The sequence below is a fragment of the Helianthus annuus genome, chromosome 4 (genome assembly GCF_002127325.2).
Source record: "Helianthus annuus cultivar XRQ/B chromosome 4, HanXRQr2.0-SUNRISE, whole genome shotgun sequence".
In the NCBI taxonomy this organism is placed as follows: domain Eukaryota; kingdom Viridiplantae; phylum Streptophyta; class Magnoliopsida; order Asterales; family Asteraceae; genus Helianthus; species Helianthus annuus.
In genome coordinates, this window is record NC_035436.2 from 25,939,972 (window position 1) to 25,949,037 (window position 9,066).

The 9,066-nt window shown below is 38.7% G+C and overlaps 1 long non-coding RNA gene across 1 annotated transcript; it reads right to left on the minus strand.

Annotated features, from left to right (window-relative positions):
* Positions 1 to 521: 521 nt before the first annotated feature.
* Positions 522 to 1,505, minus strand: LOC118491641. Its single transcript, XR_004891676.1, has 2 exons — positions 1,449 to 1,505; positions 522 to 1,366 (listed from the first exon to the last, which is right to left on the minus strand). It is a non-coding gene; the product is annotated as an uncharacterized LOC118491641 (long non-coding RNA).
* Positions 1,506 to 9,066: the final 7,561 nt, after the last annotated feature.

Below are 9,066 nucleotides of genomic sequence, written 5' to 3' on the forward strand. Positions count from 1 at the left end.
GTCGGAGTATAATGAGAGGAGAGTAAATGAGAGTATAGTAAATGAGAGAACGAGAGAATGCTGGAGATTATACCTGCCTTAGCTCCTTGATATCCTCTCTTATATAACAGCAAGCTCTTATCTTGTTAAGGGTTTTCCCACACATGATCCGACGGTTTTTGAAGGTCCTCGGGAAGGTCAGACACGTGTCTGACCCCCAACGGTGGGATATTCTTCTTCATTAATGCTCAGCCGGATAAGTACGATGATTCAGACGGGATCCGTTTCTTATCAAGCATTTAATGAGCTCTGTCTCTCGTAGCTGTTTCCCGCCCGTTGCCAAGGGAGGAGAAACCTTAGTGGGCAAGGCAATTCTATCCTGTGGGCCTTTGTGTAATTGGGCTTCCAAAGAAATGGCCCAAAGCGGGTGAAGTGGGCTTCCCCACTGGCCCGTCGTCAATGACCAAAACTTATATATTATCTTGACTTTAGAGATGGTGTTCTTCTGTTTATTGTATACCTTACATGATGACATATGTCAATTTCTAAACATCAACCCTTGTTACTTGTACTTGTTACCAAATGTGTTGACCATCAGTTATGTTTGATGTATACAAAATGAATTGGCCATTGCTTATACACATGTATCGGGCCATCACAATTCACAAGCATACTATAATTAATATGTTAGGCCATCACGAGCACACTTCAGTAGTTCAGTTAATATGTTGGGCCAACTCAAGCAGACTTCAATTAATATGTTGGGCCATTGATATAATCAGCCTTGCAAGTGTGTTGTCTTGCTATAAGCCTATAAGTACCATCAATCATTCCAGAAAAAAAATGAAAGTATCGAATCAGGTCTTACTTATGCCATAATTACTACATGTCAAAAACGGGTGGGATGATAATATTATAATGCAGAGATAATATTAAAGTCCATTGTGTTAGTAGAATTGGTAATGGATGTGATACTTCAATTTGGTACAATTGCCATCCAAAGAGTCCTCTAAGCTAGCGATGAGCATTTGGTACTGGTACCGGTACCGAATTTCTCGTACCGAATTGTTTCGGTACCGGTACCAACTTTTTGGCATTTTCGGTATCGGTACTTTCGATATCGGTACCGGTTCAATACGGCACCGGTAAAATACTGAATTTTACTTTTAAATACCGGTACCGTACCGGTACCCAATTTTGGCGAATTTCGGTATCGGTATTTTCGGTACCGATACCGATTCGGTACGGTACCGGTACCACGCTCATCCCTATTTTCTATCATGCATGCACTTTGTGATTTTTGTAAAGCTCTTAGGTGGATCTTGTTCCAATCATTCTAGAAATCTAGCAGGCAGCCCAATCATCTTAATTCACATCCCTCACTAACCTGAGCCCAGATCTTAAAAGTTCCAATCATTCTAGAAATTTAGCAGGCAGCCCAATCATCTTAATTCACATCCCTCACTAACCTAAGCCCAGATCTTAAAATTTATCTTCTTGAACTAAAATTGCTTAGAGATTACAAAATCAGTTGGATATAAATTTCTTTGAAAAAAGCTTCAACTAAATCAAATTGTTTCCACTCAAAAACAAAAATAAAGTGCTTCTGCTGTATATTAAAAAGTAAGTGTTCAACCTCATATGAAGGGCAAAAAAAAAATCACAAAATTGGACAATGATACCCCTTTTTTGCAAGATAGCTGAGGTGACAAGCTGGCAGGGTTGGATAATGGGCTAAAAGGGGTTAGCTTTGGTGTGTAATGGCGGGGTCGACCCTAATTTTGTCCAGGAAGTTTATAAATTGTTAGTGTTGAATATGACTACAAAACTATATTAATTCAATCATAATTTAAATTTTAGAATAAATCAATTTGAAAGGTTCATTTACATTTAAAGTAAACTATGGACGAAAGTTTCAATTAATTCGTAAGCAATGAGGCGTCTTTTTACCCTGGTTGGAGCATAGTTAACAACATCAGAACTCTAATAATCAATTATTATTTTAAAAATATTATAGAACCTAATAATGAAAGAACATTTACCTTTTATAATGGGCTCTTTTTCAACATTTTCCATGTACAGTTTTCATCTTCAGTGAATAGTGAATACTTAATGATGAATATGCAAGCTGCAATCGTATGTCTACAAGAAGATAAACACGAAAAGGCAAAGAATATGTGTAACAGTGTCACCATCTGTTGTCCAAAATCCTGATGAGGAAATTTAGGAACCAAAAACATGTTAGTGATCACCAAGAACACATTATAGTACAAGTCGTAGAGCAGTATGTAGGAACCTTGTAAACACAAGTCCTTTTAAGGGCACTACTGTATTTGATTTCCTATTTTACCCTGTTCCAAAAGCCCAAATAATATCAGGTTTAAGGATTTTTTTCTTCATCATCATTCCTTATTCTATCGTGATTGAGCACAAACCGCTGATTCTCCTGATCATTTACCAGCTCATTCAGCCTCATTGCCTTATCACGGCTACTGGTTCTCTTTGTGAAACCATTATCAATCACAACTTATAACACCATTGCAAGTAAGCGATTTGGAGCAACTCCGACAGTTTTTTACACAATTTCACCATACCATCCAATAACGATTATTCCTGTATTGTAAAAATTGTGAAAATAAATGTGTAAGATTGTTAAATGTATAACATAAAAGATATCTATATGTTGGTTATCAATATCCAAATCAAGGAATAATCTGTGTGTGTAATTTCAAATCAATTGCTAACCTCAAATTCTTTCAGAGATACGTACAATCTTTTTGCAAGCTTCTTCCTCCGAGTTGCAAAATCCATTGGATGCTTGATCACATCATGAAAATCAGAACTTCAACAAAATGAATCAAATGACAATAAGAATGCATAGCAACTCAAAGCTAACTGCTCATTGTCAACTTACTGTGAACATGTGATCATTACCCAGCCTAGTGAAATCTGAAAGACCAAAACCAATAAGCATCATATCAGAATCTTTACTTTTAGACATGAAAAGGAGGTTCTGAGACAAGAAATTCAACATAGGGCCAATAAATATTAAGAAAAACATGACTAATAATTATATCTTGAAACTTAATTGATTTGAAAAAATAAAAAATAACTAAATAAATTTTCTAAAAAAGGCATGCATTTATAACCTCGGGCTTTAGGTCATGGTGCCCTACGCCTTGAAGATGGCAAAAGGTAAGCTTTGTATCTGAACAATTATCAACTTCGCATCTGCTTTTTTATGTCTTCCACCTCTGTCTACATTTGAAACAAAGTTTGACTAAAGTCAACTCATCATTCAACAAATGACACAAAGCACAAACTAACTAACCAATAATAGTCACCAATTCACCTCGTTAGGGCATTGCAAATTCCTAAACCCTAAAATCCTCAAACTAAACAATAATCATAGCACATTAGTATACAATGACAAATATAAAAATTCACCTGTGAGGGAGGATGAGCAACTGAAAACCCAAGATCGCCAGCGATGGAGAGGTCATCGAACATACCCCCGAATGAAATCAGAAAACCGATGAGAGGAAAACAAACTGCTACTGAATAATGTGCAATTAAATCCATAAAACCCAAATAAAGCCCCCCAAAAAACTGAAATCAATCAAATAGAGGATCTTTGTTCATTGAATTTTGCCTTAGTTACTTTTCGATCTCATGGTTAGCAGGCAGGGGCATCCGTATGAAACTCAATTGCAACATAAGCAAGATTTGGGGCTATGATAATTTAAAAGGAATTGGCCATTGATCATCTGGTTATCTCATTTACAAACATCAAGAATCACACAGATGAAAAGAAAAACTTAACCTAATTTTCAATTCGAATAAAGGTGAAATGACATGAAACCTGCTAATTGCATACGGATTCCTAAGGGCAATCTTCCAATCGGCGTCACCGACTAAGAACTCGATAAATCCACCGGAAGATTCAAAGCGGTATTTAACGGTACTTGTAGCCTCTTACAGAGGACGATTGCAAGTGAAATAATAGTGGTCGGTGAAGAAGGATGAGTTTAAACTGGCGATGCTGTGTGGTGGAGGCTGGAGGGTTTATATAATGGGTAGGCTAGGGTGGTTGGGAGGATAAAGCGGAAAACATGGGTGGAGGAGAACATGTGAAGTTCGCCGGAGCTGAGATCAAAAGTTGAGGACTTTATACATGGCTGAGATCATCTAAAAAGTTGGTTACCATTAACGGGAACAATATAATATAGAATGACCAAATTGGCCATCTCGTTAACAGAAAAAATGGATGAAGTTAACCCAGTGGACTAAAGTGGCAACTGTGAAACCTTTTTGGACCCACAGGTTAGAAATGAAACCTTTGGACTAAACTGGCAAAATGGCCCAAACCACAGGGACTAAAATGACATTTAACTCCCATGTTTATTTACTACAACATGAATAATTTCTCAAACGATGAACTCGGGTTGTTTATTTCACCCAACAATTCTGTTAGGTAGCGTTTGGTATGAAGGAATTGAAGGTGGAATGGAATAAATCATTCAGATGGAATGAAAATAAACATGTTTGGTTATCATGTAGTAATGAAATGAAACATTTCAAAGGAATGTAATTCCTTCCATGTATAACAATTTCCATTCCTTAGTAAAGGAGGTGTTTTTTTTTTTTTCATTCCTTCAAGGATGAAAGAAATAAATATTATATTATATTTATATTTATAATATTAATATTAATACTAATATTAATATATATCAATTTTTTTTATTATTTTTTACCATTAATTTATTATTATTATTATTATTGTTATTATTATTATTATTATTATTATTATTGTTATTATTATTATTATTATTATTATTATTGTTATTATTGAGGCGATTATATTTTTGTTGTTTTTAATACAATTTTGTTTCAATACTTCGTCTTTTTTTTGTTTATCAAATTGTACAAAGTAATAATTCATTCTATTCACATATGAGTAACCAAACATCACAATGGAATGGAATAATTCATTTTATTCCGCCGTTCATTCCATTACATCGTCTATTCCATTCTCTTATCCATTCCATTATCTCATACCAAACAAACCCTTAGTGATATTTCCTAAAACGATACCAAGCCGAAGACGAAGAGACGACAACATCTAAAGATAGAATTGTGCCACATGATAGCAAAAAAGGTCACCTAAGTTTTTGTGGAAGATTATTTATGGACAACTCAAAATACAAGGAAGATGTTTCTCATCAACGGTTTCTTACGTCGAATTTTAAAAATTGCTGGTGAGCTATAAGCACAGCAAGAATGGTTTTAAGAGGGCATAGATAGAAGGATGAGAAAGAATTTTATATGACCATTATAAAAAATCACATATGTCGTTAAACGATTCGCGGCCGGTAATACTCTTAACGAAAACAATAAGCATTTATGTATGTCTGTAAGGACTTCGCGTGAATGCCTATAATTTTTTCTTTAATGTCGTGATTGATTCATACAGCGATGAGTTCTTACGTAGACCAACAAGCCACGCGTTGCGTGTTTGTACCAAGAACACGAAGAAAACATTGTAGGAATCCGTTCGTGTAAAAATAAATAAAATTCTTTTATTAACTTGAATTACACAGAAGAACAGAATGATGCTGAAAATAAATTCCAATTACAACTGAGAAAGGAAAACAAGAACAGAAAATTCGAACAGAAATATGTTTTTGGCTGAGGATCGTGTTAGACACGGGTCCTTTAAAACAAATTTCGTGTCTCCCAGGAAAACACGTTTGTTTCCAGGATACAACAGCCACAAGCAGTTGCACTGCCGGTCTTGACTCCAACCCGAACGAGTACCTTGATTCTTGAAGATGAGAGAAGAATATTCATAGAGAAGGATTATATTGCTATGAATTCGGTGTTTCTGTTCTGCAATAGGATGCTCCTATCTATAGTTGCAAGTCTTGAAGAAACTGAAAAATAAATTAAATGGGTGAATTAAACTACATTAACCGTCTTTAATGCACTTTAATTCGTCACTTAATTCTTAGTCAAACGCATTAACTTCGTCAGTTTCGAATGCTGGAACGTAACTGCACAACATTAACTGCTGCTGGAAGCTTCTGCGTGCGCAGGTCTGCACCCTCATGTGTGCTGCATCCTTTTGGCTCACTGCCATGCGCGCGTGCGCCTCAGTCCCATGCGCACCTGCGCGCGTGCGCCACGTCACCTGTAAGCCTCTACGAGCACGCCACACAGTCGCGCTGTTTTGGTTCACTTCGGTGCGCCGCGCACGTCACCTCAGTGTCCATGCTCCATGCGCCAGTGCGCGCTATCATGCCATGTGTACTCGCGCGCGTACGCGCATGACTGCTACGTCATGCACCACTGCGCGCGGACCCACCAGGGTCATGCGCCTGCATGCCCCATCACCAACCACCTGGTCCTTGCAGCCCTTGCTCCACCACGCGCACGTGGTCAAAAATACAAAGGCGGCTCTCAAGCGGCTCGAGTGTGCAAAGTGCGCCATCAAAGCGCCACATTGCGCCTCATCGCCCATGCCACGAGCACGAGTGCGGGTGCGAGTTAGGGTGCTTCGCACCCTTCGCGAGTACACTTAGTGGGTACTTCCATGAAACAATAAGGATGGAGAGTTCCCACTTAAATACCCCTTTAAGTTTCATCTCTCATCCGATGTGGGACAACGTGCCACTTTCCCACTTTTTTCAGCATTTAAGTTTCAAACACCAAAACTTTGAGCATCGATATCTCATTCCTCTTAGCTCCGTTTTGGACGTGGTTTAGTTCGTTGCGAAGCTCTTCCGACATAGAACACAAACCCACAAATAAATATATAAAACCCGCTCATTTTATTATATTTATTTCTAGTCCAAAATAGGAAAAAATCATTTTCCTATATTTGTGAAAAATGCTATTTTCACAAATTTCCAACAATCCCCCACATGAATAGAAATCGATCTATCAAGTTTCAACGATACACTTTCAACAGTTGAGTATTGCAAGATAGGTAGGTGTAACCTTTGAACCTTCTTTTGTGAAGCATACTTAGCCTCCTAGGGTCTTGTTGTAACAACCCTCAAAAATACTCCCAACGACAACATGTGATCAAAATCAGAAGTGCTCGCGATGAAACTTGTATATTCAATTTGGAAAATTTAGCGGTTAAGGAATCTTGGCGTTCGACGAACTAAATCACATAGAAATAGTCTTATTAGATTCACAATTATAAACCAAACAATTTAGGATCAAGACCCAAACATACGTGATAAACACCAGCATGAAAATCGAGAAAAACACACGATTGAACGAGAAGGGCGGCCAAGGACACGCGTCACGCGAGGAAGACACGTGTCAGAACTACGTGAAACACGTGGCAACCAAAGCCAGGCCAACCATCCTCGCGCCACGCGCCAGGGACAAGGGTGTCACACCCCAACCGATGGCGGAATCATCAGGGCATGGCACTGAGCGAAACAGATTGTCCAGAAGTTTCCATAACAATTATTATTACTATTCAATTTATATAATACGTCCCATATCGTACCTTAAATCGCAAACAAATTATTACAGATAACATCAAGTCAAATATTCTATTCCGACAACTCAGATTCTAAATATAAAAATTGTTCAAATGCTTCTAGAGACTCGATCTGCAAGATCTACAGACAACTATGCTCTAGACGCTTATTCTAAGCTCGCCTTCCTAGCAGATAAGCATCCTAATGGCCAGTCACATACGTTAAAATAAAGTCAATACATAAAATGTAAAGGTGAGCATACAAGTTTGATAATAGCATATTGAGTTCGAAATAGTTTACGCATAACCAGCACGTACGTAGAGGAAAACGAAGCATGTTAATTATCGACATGGATCTATCGATACCAATGACTGCGGGTTAACTGCCCGAGGCAGTTCGCAATACATGATTACCACCGTAATCCATGCAAGTAATTGTCCTTAACAACCCCCGTGTGAATGGGTGCTGAGTCCAAACTATAGTACTATCGTCGTTAAGGCAGGTAGACAGCATTCCACGTGTAAACATAACAACAAGCATTCATTTAGTCACGTAATACATGCGGTAACGGTTAGCGTTTAAAGTAATTGAGTAGTGTGTTCGATTGTGATTTAGAATAAGTAACGTATGTAACACCCAAAAGTGCTAAAGCAAAAAGGGTTCAAGTATACTCATAGTGATTAATGGATTGAAAGGAGCACTTGAGAGTAGGGTTGGCCTGAATAGTTCGATAGCATAACGATAAGCAATGCGAAAAATGGAAACAAGTGTTGGAGGGTCGGACAGTCGGGTCGATTGGATGGTAGGTCCGATTGGACGGCTTGACCGTTCGATTAACCAGTCCATTCGGACAGTCTGTCCGGTCAGTCGGTAAGCCGATCGGATGAACTGTTCGAGTGGATTGTTTCTTCCTTTGAGATGGATGTGTTTGTGTATGATGGTTTGACCTTTTGAGGTTTTCTTTGTAGCATTTGAAAACATTGAAGTATCCTTACCTTTCAGGTCGATCGATCGAATGGTTCGTTTGATCGGCCGGCTTAGCCGATCGGTTAGGTACTTCAACAACAAGTTCTTGTCAGGGTGTCACCTGGTCGTACGGCTCGACCGATCGGGTGGCACTCCAATGTGTTGAACAAGTTGAAAATCGATTAAGTGTTGAAGCATAGTATCTCATGATCCGAAGAGTAATTCAAATCAGACCGTAGTTCGATCGAACAGCGCTTCGTTCAATACTAGACTTCATGAGATTGTTAAGTGTGGGGCATTGTGCTAACCGATCGGTTGGCCTGGTCGATCAGCTGGCTTGTCCGATCGGCTGGGCTGTCCGTTTGGACAGTCAGCCCAATCGGTCAGCTTCCTGACCTGGTCGACCTGTTCATCTAACACTTGACTGTTTTGATTGTTTGACGTTATATCGAGGTACTTTGACAACGAGTTGAACCATAGAACCCTCTTTCTTACTTGTTTATCTTGCTCGGACAGGAATCACCCAAACCCGGCCGGTGAACTGTTCGGAACGGAGTCTTAACGTTTAACCGAAATCGGTGAACCTCGTGGATAGAACCCGAATCTTGAGCCGCACAACTAC